Here is a 17,808-nt window from a genome sequence, read left to right on the forward strand (position 1 = left end):
GGGTTGATGGGGAGCCCGAGGAGAGCCCGCCTCCGGCCTCGGACCCTGGGAGCCCCTTCCTAAACTGGCCCCAACCTTCTCCCACTCGCCACTCCCACTTCCCGGCCTCGGTCCTAAATTCATCCGGTGCTCCCTGAGCCCTATTTCCAAGCAGCTTTTCTAGTACTTCTTTTCTGTTCATCGGCCCCCACTCCCTTCCTGGAAGCAAAGACGGGAACTAGCAGGACCTTCGCCCCGTGAAGATCCAGTGAAGAACAATTTTGCCTCTCTCTAAGCACCCCTGACCCCGACCCCTCAAGCCACCACGGAAGGACTTCGGAGAGCCCTTGGGCAAGGGGAGGCAAGAGCAGGGTGTTTTTTAGGAGTGATCGAGGAGGAGAGTAAGAGTTAGGAAGTTAGGAAACTTTAATTAGACTCCTAGGAGAATTTCTGCATCCGGAGACCCAGACATGGCCAATCAGAAACAGCAAAGAAGAATATATGTAACGTGTAACCCAGGACTTTTAGCGCCTACTAGAGGTCATTGACAGGTACGAGATCCCACTTGGGTGCTGGAGGTCCCCGGGATCACTTCTGCAACTTTACTTAGCCTTCCCTCTACTCCATTCGAAAGAAACGATATGGAGCCTAGTGGATCCAGGACCCCAGGGAAGCCCGGGACCCACTCCTTTCCGGTGTGGGAAGTTTCTTGGATGTAACCTCCCTCTGGCAGTCACCCTGGTCCCTACATAAGGGAAATGGTTCAGAGGCTACATGGGCATGGGTCTACCCCAGAGTGCTACTTTCCAAAAAATTAGACCCAATCTCTCCATTCTGACTGAACCTGCAGGGGATGCGATCAAGGATTTTCTTTTTTATCGGTGACAGGCTTACCAGATCTGTCAACGGAAGGGGGCCTCTTACTGGATCTCCGGCTCCATTCGCACTGTGAGTTTCACAGCCACAGACCAACGACCCAACAGCGAGGAGTTCCTTATTCAGTCTTCTGTAATCACTTGCAATAAGTCGCCAGTGAGATGGGTTTTTGTTTTTTGTTTTTTGCCTTTCCCTTTCGGCGTGGAATTGCCTAGGTTAAAGAAAAGGCGGAAGTCTTCAAAGGATATTCACGCTAATATCATTGACCACTTTCTAGCTCACTTCCCAGGCCTGTGAGAATGCGATGGTTTCTACTCTCTCCAAGTTTGCTCAGAACCCTAGGGGTAAATGAAAACAGTGAAGGAGACCCGACTAACCATGAAGAAAATTCAGAATGTTGAGCCTGGGGTCGGTAGTAAACAGCTCAAGGATGAAAAGTTGTAACTGCATGTGGTAGTGTGGCCGAGCGGTCTAAGGCGCTGGATTTAGGCTCCAGTCTCTTCGGGGGCGTGGGTTCGAATCCCATCACTGCCAACCGTGTTTTAGTCTAGCTGTAAATCCGAAGTAATACAGAAATTCCGATTAAATCCCAAGCGATCCTCTTTCTTCCAGCAAGAATTACCCCGGAACTTTGATCAGTACCCCCTCCCCGCCCCCCCGCTGCCCGAGAAATACCTATTACCAAATATCAAGTCGGGTTACCTCGGATTCCTCCCGACATCCCGTGCCGAAACTAGCGGTATGCACCCGACTCGACTTTTCATTGTGTCCGAGTTTTTGTGTTCCCGCAATGGGGAAGTCTTTCGGTCCTCCTCTTCTAAAACCCATGCTCACATTGAATCATTCTCATGACCTGGCTTAGGCACCATCCAGTAGGGAAGGCTTCCTAGAAAGTGCCCCGCAGCCTCCATCAGCCCGACGCCCACACTGGTTTAGGAGCTGCAGCTCTGTGAACGCGAAGTAACCTGCACAGACCCGATTTTGCTTTTAATCACATTACTTTTGTAATTGAATATGATGAATGAATGAAGGCAGAAAGCCACTTCCTACCAGGCTTCCAGATGTCACTCAGGCATGGGGGTGGAGTAGGGCAGGTAAACGGTTCTTTTGAATTTGACTTTGCAGGTGGGTTTGTGATTCCAAAACATTTCAAAGCGGATTCTTGGCTGACTCCGTGCGTCTGGCCCAGTGGGGTGTGCTGTGAATGTTGGCTTAGCCACTGCTCTGCCCCTTCCACAAGTGAATTCACTTATCTTGGAGACTGTCCAGGTCTCTGAGCAACCCAACTGCAATACCTGTGCAGAACCTAACTCAGTGTGGGAAAGAGGAGCGGGTAAACTCAGGGTCTATTTAGTGGTCCCCTATTAGAATGGTTGTCCCACCGCACTTCTCAGCCGAGTCAGCCCGTTACCCCACGGCAGTACTCACAGATTTGGCTGTACAGCTCTCTCAAGGAGGTACGAATTTCCCTGCAGTGCCTTGAGGAATGAATGAAAGGAACAGAGCAGTAGACTAGGACTCTGTGCAGGAACCATGGTCTAGGGATTTTTTAATGACACTTTTTAATTCTGCCTTCCTTTTTATGTCTTTCCCCCTCCTCAATCAAAAGCTTCTTCTGTGTCCTCCCAGACCCACTCCCATTTCACTTTGATGACTCCTCCAGACCAGTTCCTTTCATTTTTTACCCACCTTAGGCCCCTGAGGTCTTTACAAAAGCAATAAACAAAACAAACCTCTAAAGTCCATAGTTTACATTAGGGTTTATTCTTGGTGTTGCACATTCTATGGGTTTTGACAAATGTATAATTATATATATATCTACCATTAAAGTATCATACAGAATAGTTTCACTGCTCTAAAAATCCTCGGTGCCTCACCAGTGCATCCCTCCCTCCCCTTTAACCTCTGGCAAACACTGATCTTTTATCATCTCCATGTTGCCTTTTCCAGAATGTCATATATTTGGAATCATACAATATGTAGCCTTTTCAGACTGGCATCTTTCACTTAGTAATACACATTTAAAGTTCCTCCATATCATTTCATGGCTTGATATCTCATTTCTTCCTGGTGCTGAATAATATTCCATTGTATGGATGTACCACAGTTTATTTATCTATTTGCCTATTGAAGGATATTTTTACTGTTTCCCAGTTTTGGAAGTTATACATACATAAAGCTGCTATAAACATTCATGGGCAGGTTTCTGTGTGGACATAAGTTTTCACCTCATTTGAGTAAGTACCTAGGAATGTGATTCCTGGATTTTATGGTGAGAATATATTTAGTTTTGTAAAAAACTGCCAGAATGTCTTCCATAGTGGCACAGTGTATTTTTAAACTTCATTTTGTAAGGTTAAAACACTGTTTTTTAAAAAATTTAATTTATATATGTGACATATTTTGAAAAAAATACCTTAAAGTAAAAAGAACACAATTTACCCACAGATAAACATCTTTTGCCATATTTCCTCTTCTCCAAAAATGAATGATAAATTTCTAGAAGCAGGAAGAGAATATCTGATCAAACACAATGTCTTTTTTTTTTCGGTACGTGGGCCTCTCATCGTTGTGGCCTCTCCCGCTGCGGAGTACAGGCTCGGGACGCGCAGGCTCAGCAGCCATGGCTCACGGGCACAGCCGCTCCGCGGCATGCAGGATCTTCGCGGACTAGAGTAGGAACCCATGTCTCCTACATCGGCAGGCGGACTCGCAACCGCTGCGCCACCAGGGAAGCCCCATCACACAGCCTCTTTTTAAGGTTCCTGATTTATAATGCCCAACTATCCTCCAGAAAGTAGTGACATTCTACAAGAAAGTCCTCGTCACTGTATCCTGCCCAGTACTAAATAATAAACACTCTCTAATTTGGTGGTGCAGCAATATCCCCTAGTTTTAATTAGTATTTCTTCTTATTATTGAAGGAACATTTCCACATGCATATTTTGTCTTTTGCATTGCTTATTCTCTACACTGTTTGTTTACATTGCTTTGAAGAACAGATATTTCTACAGTATTTCTCTTTAAACCCTGAATTGCCCAGTATAAAGTATTCACAGTAAGGGAAAAGTGTAGGGATGGGGTGGGGTTGAGGGATGTTACCCAATGTTCAGTCAAGGCTAGCTGGTCTTCAAGATTAGGAGATAACATTCAAATGTAAAAGGGGAACTATTAATTCATATCTCCTCTGTAAATCGAATCACGTATACTGCATGATCACAAAGAGGACACACAAAATTGTTTCATAGTCGGCAAAAAGCTGTTCTTTTGTTGCCTGAAAACAGAGCTAAAGTAAATGTTTTACAGTCGTCGGTATAGGAGGATAAAGCCTGGCACGCAACAAAATCTCACATCCTTCCTTCGAGCCGGAATCGAACCAGCGACCTAAGGATAACAGAAGGTAAATTACCTCTACAGTCCTCCGCTCTACCAGCTGAGCTATCGAAGGACACAATTGTTGAAAGTTAGTGTCAATCATTGAGCATATAGTAACAGCCAGAGAGAGGTCTAGCTTCTTTGTATTTAAAGTTCGGGCTCAAGTTGGAGGTCAGGAAGTCTCCAGAGAGTTGAATCTCTGGTGAACCAAATCCAGGGAGCAGCCGGGGGCCGAAGGACGAGGAGTCTGAATCCGAGGAAGTAAGCGATAGGAACAGAACAGGAGCCATCCGGATTGGGTGTATCTGCGTAGCTTCTGGACTAGGCTGTCCCAGAGTAATCTGCAAACCAGTTCTCCCTCCAGGAGCACAGGAAAAACTGGGGCGCCAGGCATATTGCAAGTGGCGAAATGTGCAGGACGCCACGCTCCAGTGGCAGCAGCCGGGGGATCATGGCCATCAATAGGCCGAGGCTAATTAGCTCTTTTCCATAAACACAGGTGTGTGTGGACTCCGCCAAGCCCTGGAGTGTTCTCGCAGAGACCTGAGTAATCTAGTTTCTCCACTACTTACTGAATGGTATAAACACCTGGCTTTCCCCCAGGATCATAGTGCCTCCAATCCTATAATCTTTCGTCCCAAATACTCAGGATCTGATTTTCCCTGAAACATCACACAGTGCTTGCTTGCTTTCAACAGTCAGTGGACGCAAGAAAAGGAGAGAGCCACCCTCTTTACAACAAAAGCACGCAGAGGCCCCAGCGAGAATTGAACGCACAGTCACTGGTTTACAGGATCAGTGCACTAGCCCGTAAGCTATGGAGCCTAGCCATGATCCTATGGCTTGTATTGAATTCCCTAAGTTTTAAAAGCTGCAGCCAAATGGCATATCTAAACAAAATTTAATAAATACTTAAAAATTAAAAGGAATTTCTTTTGAAGGAAGCGCTTCTTTATGTACGAGGAAGAAACATGTTCTTGACTAGGCCCAAACGGGAATGTAATTCACTGGAAGAGCCCTGGTAGCACCTACAGTGCATGCTCCTCAGTCTCAGGCCTGACAAGTCACTGAACTTGGGCAACACCAGGGCCACGAGCGGAGCCGTGGGATAAAGTGGGGTAGGTGAGGGTGCCTTACCGAAGAAAAGGATGCGAGACGTGGCATCACGTCACTGTCTCCCATCTGCTTGGATTCTTAAAGTAACTGCTCCAGCTCTCGCAGACTGAGATTAGGGTTTGTTTGTTTGCTTTTAAAAGGAGGCGGCCTTCTCGAAGCCCAGAACTTACCCCTTGGACCCTCAGAATGGAGGGGGCCGGGGGCGAGGCAGTGAGGATGTGAAGGCATCCAGGCGTCCAGGCCGCCCCCTCCCACGACCTTTCAGCGGAGTCAGGTTCGGTCATAGTCAGTCTGGGCCTGAGATTCCTCCAGGTTTCCTGAAGCAGAAACTGGCTTTAGAAAAGGAGTAACCTTTCCCTCGGTCCTTTAACACTCTTTGCTAACAGCTCGGAGTCTGAACGGTAGCTGCTTCTCTCTCGGCCTCCAGGCTCTTCTAAATGCCCAACCTGAAGTCCAGAATCAGCAGAAAGTGGCGATACATTGGAGGGCTGGGAAGGGAGCGCTCCCCTTCTTTTCTCTCCCGTCTTAGCCCGCGCAGCAGTCTGGCGCCGATATTTAGCCATTCATTCAACTGTTATTTATCGAGTTTTCCCCCTACGCCAAGAATGGGCTCGGTGCACGGTGAACAGGTGTGACCAAGCGAAACAGGCTAGAACCCAAGAGCGTCGTTCCCCGAGCAGAAGGGACTGCGGCGTAAGGACAACGCTCTCCCTTCCCATTCCAACCACCGCCTTCTAGGTGATAGAGAAGCGGGCGAGGGCAAGCTTCTCTAGAAGAGGATATTGGAAGTGGGCAACTCTCCCGGACGGTTGCCATGTTCTGTGCGCCCTTGAAGGGTGCCTTAAATCTAGACCTATAGTACAAAGTTCATTAAGTAAAGCTGAAAGGAAACAGCAAGAGCATGTTACAGGGTGTGAGATAGCAGGGCAGGCTAAGACAATGTTTCTAGGATTTGACCTCCGCAGGGGCGTGGTATCGAGTTCCTCCGCTGCCGCACCCTGGGGAGGAGGGTCTTTTGACGAAATCAACGTTTTGGGTTTTTCTTGTTGTTTTGGTTTGTTTCTTTTTTTTTTTGTCCTTACTTGTCCTCCATCCCCAGACCACCTGCAATGGTGTTGGTCCTAACCCTGTAAGTACTCGGGCCCTCGTCAGAGGGTCCACAGGTGGACTAGCAGCTCAGCCTGAGTCCCATACTGAACGTTCCTACCTCTGGAACGCTGTGGCTCAGGTTCCTCCGCATCTGCACGGTGACGCTCTTGGGGTCTGGAGAAAATCGCTGGACTTAGGAGAGGAATCAAAAACGGTCCTCAAATGTTGTGATGCAACTAACAGAATGTATGAATATTCCTAAAGAGAAGGCAGCGGTTTCGCGAGTGGCTCGTTGGTCTAGTGGTATGATTCTCGCTTTGGGTGCGAGAGGTCCCGGGTTCAAATCCCGGACGAGCCCTACCTTTTCCCTTCTTTCGTCTCTCTTTTTCCCCCTCCCTCTTTAGAGCTAAATGAAGCCAACACCGCCCAGTCTAGATCCACCTAGGCGAAGTCCCTTTCAACCTCGACCTGATTCGAGATTAGCTTGTGAGCAAGTTGGCCACTTCTGTCGACCAATTCAGGGACAACGAAGATGCTACCGTGGGCCAAGGGCTTCGTTGTATAGATAGGGGCCCCTCGTCCCGCTATGACAGGCTTTTTTGACAGGAATATCTTGCTCAGGCAGGTCTCACGCCGGCACTTGGAGCGGAAAAAAACTAGTGCACTTCTCACTAGGGCATTTCACATGGAAAAGAGTGGTACCTGGAGGTGTGTTGGGGTCGCAGCGCCATACAGAACCCTCTTCCTGAGGCCCTAGTCTGTCTACCCCAGAGTCGCAAGTGCTGTGTTAGTCTTCCTAATGCTAAATAGGGACCCCGGGAACCCTCGGGCTCAAAGGGTGCAGATATTCATTCCGTCCAAAAGGAGTACGGTTGAATTATTTTCAGGCGTTACTTTCCAAAACGCAATATAACATAGTGACAGTCGTCTTGCCATTTCTGGCAAGAATCACCCGGCTCCTTAGTGCCCTTTGATAGCTCACTTGGAAAACCAGCAGACTATGGTGTGAGGTGTCTACCTGTAACCTCAGAGTGTGGTTGATCCTGGTTTGTCGAAGTTGCCCAAACATAGAAACGACTGGTACGATAGGCCTTCAAACTTGCTAGTCTTCCTAAACTGCTTGTACAAGGGAATCTTTGACAGGATTTCTGTCTGACCTGATCATATTTGCCCTTTGCAAGGTTCGTCTCTTGGAAAAGGTATGTACTCAGGCAAGAATAAAGGGGTTTGTGATCGGTAATTGGAGGGAGGGGAGAGAGTAGAATCTGCCAGGACATCCTGACTTCTAGGTTGGTTGTCTCCTGAGAAAGGTGTTATATCTAGCCTGGGCTTTGATGTATTTGCTGAATGATTACTGGTGGAGATGAACAGAAGGAAGTTGGATATAAAGTCCTGAGATTCAAGAGAAAGATCCAAACCAGAGAAATGAATTTTAGGAATAAAAAACACAGGGCAGTGGTTAACCAGTGGTTAACACTGGTTTTGGAAAGAACCCAGGGAAGAGCATTAATAGAGAGAGGAAGGATTTAAAGACAGGCCCTGGTGATCACTAGTGTTTAAAAATGTGATGGCTGATTTGCTAACTCAGGGGCTGTTGACAATCTTTACCAGCATTTAAAGCAGAAAGTTTAGGGAAGATGATAGCACTGGATGGGTTGAAGAATGAGGGGAAGGTGTGGAAATTAAGTAAATCATTCTTTTTAGGATCTTGACTGTGAAGGGGAGGACATAGCCAGTTCACACGTCTGGCTCGGAGGTCTTAGGGTAGCCCCACAATTATTTTGTGGGGCCTTTCTTTCCCTGCCCTGAAACCTCAGCAAAGGTGTGTTGGGTTGCCAAGAGTGCACTCCTTGGCTTTGGTATGTTCTGACTCTTAAGGGATTTTATCACCAGCACAGATGAAAATGGCAGCATTACTCCTCCCGTCACCATGGTAAGAGGCAGAAATACTGGCTACAATCAGGACAGAGGGAATTCTGCAGCACTTGAAAAAAAAACAAATTAAAGAATAGCTCATGGGGAACTTGTTGGAAGCTGAGAACTTGCTTGTTGGGGCTGAGAACTACCAGTTCATCCTCATTGACTGGGGAATGTCAGGGGTCACAGAGAAGGTCTGGATCTGGGAAAACCTGCCAAAGTCCTTACTGCCAAAATCCTTTCTGTATTGTCAGATCTTGAAATGTTTCCTATATCTACAATGCATTAAAAAAAAAAAAAAAGGGAACCCAAGGGAGATATCCATATGCAAAGTTTTGCATAATCATGGTTTTCCTGGAACAAGGATCTTTAAGGAGGGACTTGACTGTGTATAGCCACTGAACTTATCTGCTCCAAGGCCCACTCAGGAGCTCAGCCAGTAGAGTCAGGGCCTGTACAATCTTAGCTCGAGCTGCTAAACTGTCTTCCTCACCTCCTGAGCAATAACTATGGTACTTCTCAGCCAATGTGGGCCTTTAGTATGCTATTGTCAACGTGACCCCCTTTGAATTACACAAAAGCGTCCCCAGGAAATCACTATAGAGCATGACTGTTTGACACTTTTTCATCCCTTATGTCGTTTGTCCCTTCAAGAAACAAAAACGTAATGAGTCTTTGCTATGTTCTAGATTTCCAGGTACTGTTCTAGATGGCAAGGAAACAAACTCAGGTATGACCCAGTCTCTGTCTTCAAGGGGTTTGCAAAATAATGGGAAACAGGAGAAATGCTGCAGCTTATTAGTATTGCAAAAGAAATTATATCAATTAGGGTTCAATCAAAGAGGAACCATTCTAAGTGATGAAGAATAAGAGATTTATTATAATTCTGGGAATTGATGAAGAAGTTTATGTAAGGCCCTTGCCTCTATGTCTAGAGTTGGGCCTGAATCTCTGTAACTCAGCAGGATGAGCAGTTGAGAAGGACAAGTGGGCATGAAGTGAGGAGAATCAGTGCAAACTGACACCATGAAATCCACGAAGACAAACTGAAATCAAAAGGGCAGACTGGAACCTACAGCTGTCTCTCACTGTCTCCTACCTTGTTGATGTGGGAGACCTGCAGGAGAAGCTTGCTCCCTTCATTATGGAGATACCCATGCACTTGGCCTAGGAGTTGGAGGAGCTGCAGGAGGAGACTCATTTGTGCCAGAGGGGTTGTGGGTCCAACTGAAGCCCCATGCCAACAAGTGAACAAGCAGACCAGCATCAAAAAGTGCAAGGTGCAACAGAGCCTGGCATCCTATGCCAACCTTCAGAACACTACAGCTGCTATGTGTGACATTTTCACCTTCCAAATCTCACTACAAATTTCACCATATCCATATAGAAAATTTAGATCCATACAGAAAAGAAAATTCTCGATAATGTAGTTCTAGCTTAGATAAACTGACACAGTGCAAAGTCAACTTTCTTGGGCGCCTTCTAAGTACCAGGCTCTGTTCTATGTGTTTGGAACACATTCTTATTTTCAGTTTCCTCTTATTTTGTGATCTCTGGAAATAACCTTTTTTTCCTTGACAGCTTAGCTAATATTTAATGGCTTTATTAAAGAGATACACCTGCAAAACAAAACAAAAATAAAACATAGCACACACACAAAAAAAGAGCAATTGGAAACGTAGAGACAAAATCAGGCAAGCGTGGTCCCAGGAAAATCAAAGAATAAGACTGATTTAAATAAGAAGCCAAGATTATCTGTGCCAAGTACTGCTGAGATTAAAGTGAAGAGTAAAAAAAAAATTATGGCACAGAAATTTATAAAATAAGACTGAAAAAAATACATTCACAGATTGCTCCTTAGTACAATTTTTATTGTGATATTTCTATTCCTAATCACATTCACTTACCTAATATTTGCTCTTGTGCTTTATTAGTAAAATGCCATCTTGTTAGACCCACTTTAAAATTTTACAATAATCTTATTACATTTTTGATCCACAGTCAGAGAGAGAGAGAGAGAGAGTGAGAGACATCCCTTTCTCCCCCACCCTCTCTGTCTCGCCCAAAAGAGTCTGTGAGTTCCTTGATGGCGGGGATCATGTATTTGTATCTCTGCATACCAACTTAGTTCCCAGAACATGGTACTCAATAAATTTTTACTGAATTAAATTGAGTCCAAAGTAATTTCCCACAATAAAATAATTTTGAAAATAGATGGTTTAACATGTTTTATTACTAAAATTTGGCGACGATTCCTTCCAGAAATGCTATAAACTGTTATATGAATTCCTCTCTTTGGCCAGTGTCTGGGATTCACTTCAGGTTTTTATGCTCCATGAAATTAGGTAGCTTTTAAGGTAATACTTCATCTGCCCTCTGGGGAACACTTCTATATCACTCGAGAAGAATTCGTTTTCCCTCTCAAATGACTGATCCTTCCATTCCTTTAGTTCTCACTCAGAAATTTTTCAGGATAGAAATATTATGTGTTTGTGTGTATTACTAATGGAACCAGATAAAAGCATTACAATTTCCAGTGATCACTGAAGCTTTATGGCCATGTTGTTGCACGTTAATGCTCAGTTTTCCAATTTTGCACCATTTTTTTGAGGTGCTGTCCATACTTTCTTTTTTTTTTTTAATATTGTCTCTATATATACAAACATACTTTAACATGGAATTAATTCCTGTTTAGTGAATGATAGCTTCCGAAAACTTCTCTAGCAAGAAAATACCAGACAGGGTAAATCAATTTGCACATGACCTCCAACGTTATTTTGTAAACCCCCTTATCATCCCGTACTTTTGAATTATTATTTGTCTCTTAATCTTCCCCTCTAAGGTCAAAGTTGCTTGAGGTTAGGAATCATTGCTTGTTCATCTTAGCATATATTAGTGTATCACAGTATCCAACAAAGATGCTTAAAAGACCTTTGTTGAATGACTGAATAAATAAATAAATAAATATTTGTCCAAGATTCCAGGGTCACCACAAATGGAAACCCCCGTTCCCTTTAAAATATACAAAGAGGTAGACAAAACATAACACAAAGTCTAGTTCTTGGTAGGTACAACAATAGTTGGTATTCATAATTTTTGGTATTAAAGGTCCTCATTCCAATCCCAATTTTACTAAAAAGATGAATGAAGACAAGAGATATAAAAATGTAGAAAGATGGACAAATGAAAGAGACACAATTCAATGACAAAATGAGTGGTTATGTCTTTAATTCACTTTTATAATACAGTGCAAATTAGAAAGCCACATTAAATGCTATTATTCATGAACTTTCTTTTTGATCTGCTTGGAGATGCCCCAAAATGATGATTTACTGAACCAGACATTAGGAGCCCAGCTAGCCACAGTGCCTGCTGGAGAAAAGAGACCCAAATGGTGAGGAGATAAAACCATAAGAAAGAGATAAAATAATTCCTCAAAGACCCAAGGGAGATTTGCAATTCAACAGAAATTTCCCAGATTCCATGCCAGATAAATCAGAAAAGGAAGCTGACCCTCTATTCAACAAGGAATGAGTGGGAATCCTTCTGCCTTCATCTGTCACCCATCCCAGACCAGCAGCTGCAAAAGTACTGGGCAATACAGTGGGAATGAGAGAAAGGATGGAGTTAGACCAGCTGTGGAAGACCATAGCCATGATCCATCTTCCTCCTGTATGTCACTCAAGGGAAACATTTATATCCCAAGTAATATAGATATTGTTTCTTCTCCCTGAAGACTTACACTGATATTGGGAATCCCTCCCCTGACTTCTGGTTTGGGAAGCGATAGTAGCCCCAAGGGTGGGATAAGATAGGAGAAGTTTCCCTGCTCTAGCTTCTGCAGCTTCTCCCAGCCTTGGACCTTATCTTCTAGTAATAGTGTATGTGGTACACCCAAAACACTATTCAGAATTCTGTACCATTGTTCACATTTTCCCACTTGTGTCTACATTATGCCCCTGACTAACTCCTATTCATATTCTAAAACTCAGTTTACTCTGGCACATATCAACTTCTTTTCTGAGAGGCTTCCCCTACCCACTCCCCTCATCCCCACCCGCTGCCCACTCTCCAACTTGAACAATGGCGGGTTCTGCTGACCTCAGTCTCAATACCTAATTGGAACTCTGCTTTCTCATGTGTGTCTCATGCCAGACTCGGAACTCTTAGGGCAGGAACTATATTTTGGTATAATATCAAACACCAGTCACAGTTCCTGGCACACATTAGGTGCTCAATAAATGGCATGTGAACTAAACTGCTCTGATCTCCCAGACTTGAGGAGCAGCTGGTCTTGTGAGATGAACACCAGTTAAGTCTTGAGCTGAGAGGAAGAAGAGTAGTATTGTCTCTTGGTATCTGAATCGGACGGTTCCAGGACCCCTCAGGGATACCCCAAAAAGTCTATGGAGGCTGAAGTCCCTTGTATAGGATGGCAAAGTGTTTGAATATAACCTACACACATCTCCCATATAGAGTTGACTCTTGAACAATGTGAGAGGGAGAGTTAGGGGTGCCAACCTCTGTGCAGTTGAAAACCCACTGCTATTTCTGCCTCAAAAACAAAGGAATTGATAAATCACTTACCCAAGGGCAGAAAGCTGAAACAGTTTGTTTAGAATCAGGACTCAAATCTTTCTGATTTCTTTTGATTCCACATATTGTGATCTCTAAGAGAAAAGAAACTTTTACCCATACCTTCTTAATTTAAAGATATGTAAAATGAAAATACAAGTACTATATTTATTGAAAAAAATCCACATGTAAGTGGACCCGTGCAGTTCAGACCTGTGTTGTTCAAGGGTCAATTGTACTTTAAGTCATTTCTAGATTACTTATGATAACTAATACAATGCAAATGCTATGTAAATAGTTGTTGATGCAGCAAATTCAAGTTCTGCTTTTTGGAACTTTCTGGAATTTTTTTCCTGACTATTTTAAATCCACGTTTGGTTGAATCCCTGGATGCAGAACCCATGAATATGGAGGGTCGATTGTACAGAGGTCCCCCAAGACTCAGTTTGACTGAATTCCATTCTTCTGGACATACTCCTTTTTAGAGAAAAGAAAATACCTAACTGGAAGAATGAATGAGGCATGAGAAGTTTCATCACTTTAGATTCTGAGGAAGGAGTGGGAGCACAGACAGGTACACCTGGCTGAGCTAAGCTGAACAAAAATAAACTAGAAAATGAGGCTCTTGTTTGTTGAGCTACAGGGAGGAGAGTTCTAAGTGAAGAGAGACCCATGAAGTCTGAGCGCTAGTAAAGCACACTTTAAGACATACACGTTTTTAAAATTTAATTGAACCATAAAGCTTAAGGCTTTAACTATAAAGTATTTTTTTAAAAATTTTTAAATTTTTAAAAAAATTGCATAGCCATCTGTCCAATTGACAATGGTTTTTGTATTCAGCTTATAATACTTTCAAACTGACTTGATCATAGGAATATCTTAGTTTTTGCATGAAATAGTTCATTTTAGAAGGCATTAAATTTACTTTAAAAATATAAAACATACTAAAATGACTCAAAAAAATACAACAATATATAGATTTTTAGAGTCCTAGTCCTCCTCCTCCTCTTCCACCCCACATCCCTTCCCTAATTAACCATTTTCGTTATTTTATTGCACATCCTTCCAGTGTCATTTTGTGTGTATGTAAGCAAATGTCAAAATGCTTAGTTATTTACCTGTGACTTTCTTACACTGTTCTGCACCTTATTTCTTGCTTTTAAGATACCTTGGAAAAATTTCCCTGTCATTACCTGGAGAACAGAGGAAAATATTTTAACTAAGGAGACTGCTAGCTTGATAACTCTGTTGAATTATGGGATTGCAACATTCTTGAATTATACTTCTACATTAATCATTGTTTGATATCACTTTGACTTTAGTGTTCCTCATCAGTAAAATTCCTATTGTGGTAGACATTGTATGAGAAATTTAATTATCATTTTGTAAGTAAAAATAATTTATAGCAAAATGATACAATACCTGGGATTTGCGTCAAAATAAAATGAGTGGATGTATAGATAAAATTAGCCTGGCCATGATTTGGAAATTCATGGAACTATGAGTTGGTTACACCATTATTCATTATACCATTCTATTTTTAGTGTATTTGAAATTTTTCGTAATGAAAAAGCTTCAGAAATATGTAGTGACAATCAGGTATCTAGTTTTAAAAAACTCAAAGTTTTTAGAAATACAAGATGTCTGCAGTTAGAAATTAATGAATGTCAGAAATATTTCCCTAATGATGGCAACTTCATTTCCACAAAATTAGCCAGCCAAACCCTGGGGAATGTCAAATACCATGTGGGCTACTCAGAGCCAGGAAATGTAAAACTATAATGAACTTCAACTCCAAGTGGAATTCAAACCTCTCAGTAACAACTTGCTTTTTGATCCAAAAATAGTGGGGGCAATATAGAAACACATCTATTCACACAGAATCACAGTTCAGAATGGAGAGATAGGATTAAAATAATATATTGAGTACAGAAGCCCATCTTTTTCATTATTACAAAATTCCTTAAAATAAAGATTACTTTTTCTCTCCCTTGTTTTCTTCCCTTTTCATTTTTTAAAAGGGTAAGTAACTAACAACATAGGAAAACAAGACAGAGTGCCATTACCAAATTTTATATAAAAGGAACTTCCAGGAGAAAAAAAATAGCACATAAAATTGAATTAAAACGAACAGAGAACTGCAATGCAAATCTAAAATATGAACAGGAAATATTTATTCCATAGTCCTTAATTCATACATGTTAACTCACACCCATATATCACCTAGCCTTGAGTATAACCAGAATGTGAAAGAGAAGGATAAAATAGGACAAGTGACCTTAGAGGAAACAGTCACTTCAGGATTGGCTGAAGCCTATATTCTAGAACATAGAACTGAGAGATAAAATATATGAGAGAAATGTTAAGTGAAAAGGTAGACAAATATCTACGAAACAGAATAGAGTGTGCAGAAAGTGACCCACATATTTATGGCAACTTGATTTTCAATAAGGGGAAAAGAAAATTCAGTGGAAAAAGTATAGTCTTTTCAACAAATATTACAAGAACATTTGGATATTCATATGATAAAATGGACTTTAAACCTTAGACCATATATAAAAATTGTCAAGATGAATCATAAACTTAAGTGTAAAACTAAAAATTTTAAACTTCTAAAAGCACAAAATAAGATATAATCTCTGTGACTTTGATTTAGGCAGATTTCATGGAAACTAAATCAAAAGCACAGTCCATAAAATAAAAATTGATAAATTGAACTTTATCAAAATTACAAGTTTTCTTTCTCAAATACTGTTAAGACAATGCAAAAACAAGTCATCACCTGGGATAAATATATTAAAATCACATATTTAATAAAGGACTTTAGACTATATTAAGAACTTTTAAAACTTGTTCATAAGAAAACCAACAACTAATTTTTTTAATTAAAAAAAGATTTGAGGGCTTCCCTGGTGGTGCAGTGGTTGAGAGTCTGCCTGCCGATGCAGAGGACACGGGTTCGTGCCCCGGTCTGGGAAGATCCCACATGTCGCGAAGCGGCTGGGCCCGTGAGCCGTGGCCGCTGAGCATGCTGCGTCCGCAGCCTGTGCTCTGCAACGGGAGAAGCCACAACAGTGAGAGGCCCGCGTACCGCAAAAAAAAACAAAAACAAAACAAACAAACAAACAAAAAAATTGTTGAAGTAGCAGGAATGACATTGCTTTAAAAACTGATGAAAGAAAAAGCATTTGAGATGGTTGTCAGTTGGTTTTCTTATTAATTTGTAGGCATTCTTTATATATTTGGGATGTAAATCTTTTGCTGGATATACAAGTACATTCTCCCACTCTGTGGCAGGCCTCTTTACTCCTTTAATTGGATTTTTTAAATGAGAAGATCTTAATTTTAATGTAGCCCAATTTATCAATTTTATCCCTCTACATTTGTTTGCGTCTTGTTTAAGAAATGTTTGCCTAACTCAAGGTCATCAGGGTATTCTCTTATGTTTTTTTAAAGATGTTTTACTGTTTTACATTTCACAATTAGATTTACAACTTACAATTAGATTTATAATTCATCAGTGTTGTATGCAATATGTGATTTGAATCAAGATTCCTTTCCCTCCATTGTAGTAGCTAAATGATCCATTATTATTTATTGAAAAGACAATTATCTCCCTTGCAGTGTAATCTTTGTCACAAATCAGTGGCCAAGTTTGGGTCTATTTCTAGACTGCACTGTTCGGTTGGTATATTTGCCTGTCCTATATCATTATCATCCTAACTAAACTGTTGTGTCTTTATAAAGTTTCTTGGTACCTGGTATATTTAAGTCCTCTCTATTTGTCCTTTCCAAGAGTATATTAGCTGTTTTGACAGTTTGCATGCCCTTATATGCTTTAGAATTGTCTTATCAAGTTTCCCTGCCCAATTACGGAATTTTGATTAGAAGTTTAAGATCATAGATTATTTTGAGGAGATTTGATATTTTTACAATATTGAGTTGTTTAGTCTATAAATGGACTGTCTTTCCATTTATGTAAATTTTCTTTAATTCTCCAATAATATTTTGTATTTTGTGCCTTGAGATTTTGCATGTTTTTAAAGATATGTTTCTAGGTATTTCATTGTTTGATGCTATTATAAAGGTAATCTTTTGAAAATTTAATATTCTAACTATTCTAGTTGATGATGGCATATAGAAATATAAGTAATCTTTGAATATTGACCTTTGATACTGCAAGTGTATTAAAATAACCTATTATCTCTAGTAATACAGCTGTAGATTTCTTTTTTCTTTTTTGGGGGTGGGGGGGCTTTACACAGTGAATGTTTATTTCTCACTCATGTTATAGTCTCGTGGGCTGCAGCAATGGCTTAGAGATCCAGGGTCTTCAACATGAGGCTTGCACGTTCACCGAGGGCATTCTAGTCTTGTTTCAGTCTCAGAGAGAAATCTAGCACCATTTCACCATTAAACACATTGTTAGATGCAACATACAATGAGACTTTTGTTTGTAAATGCGCTTTATCAAACAAATTGCCTTCTGGTTTATTAATAACATTATCATGAGAGATACTGAATTTTATTAAATGAATTTTCTTCATCTATTAAAATAGTCTTCTTATTTTTTCCTTTGTTCTGTTAGTATGGTGAAGTACACTGATTCTTCTAATGTTAAATCAATGCTACTTTCATGCAATAGCTCCAATTTTGTCAGATGTAATAAGTTTTACATATGGTTTATTTGATTTACTAATGTTTTGTTTAGAATTTTTATAGCCATGTTCATGAATGAGATTGACTTGTAATAAATCTTTCTCTTAATATTCTTGTCTGCTTTTGTTATAAAATTCATACTGATTTTTTCATAAAATGAGTCATTTTCATATATGTGTGGATTTTCTAGTTATTATCCCTCTGGATTTTACCTCTCTTATA

The 17,808-nt window shown here is 41.3% G+C and overlaps 3 non-coding genes across 3 annotated transcripts; 2 read left to right on the forward strand and 1 right to left on the reverse strand.

Moving 5' to 3' along the window:
- The first annotated feature begins 1,307 nt into the window (after nt 1-1,307).
- Nucleotides 1,308-1,389, forward strand: TRNAL-UAG (transfer RNA leucine (anticodon UAG)). Its single transcript has one exon. It is a non-coding gene; the product is annotated as a tRNA-Leu (tRNA).
- A 2,822-nt stretch (nt 1,390-4,211) lies between these two features.
- Nucleotides 4,212-4,303, reverse strand: TRNAY-GUA (transfer RNA tyrosine (anticodon GUA)). The gene is given in 2 exon segments: nt 4,212-4,247; nt 4,267-4,303. It is a non-coding gene; the product is annotated as a tRNA-Tyr (tRNA).
- A 2,418-nt stretch (nt 4,304-6,721) lies between these two features.
- On the forward strand, nt 6,722-6,793 carry TRNAP-UGG (transfer RNA proline (anticodon UGG)). Its single transcript has one exon. It is a non-coding gene; the product is annotated as a tRNA-Pro (tRNA).
- Nucleotides 6,794-17,808: the final 11,015 nt, after the last annotated feature.

This window comes from Orcinus orca, chromosome 2 (genome assembly GCF_937001465.1).
Source record: "Orcinus orca chromosome 2, mOrcOrc1.1, whole genome shotgun sequence".
NCBI lineage: Eukaryota > Metazoa > Chordata > Mammalia > Artiodactyla > Delphinidae > Orcinus > Orcinus orca.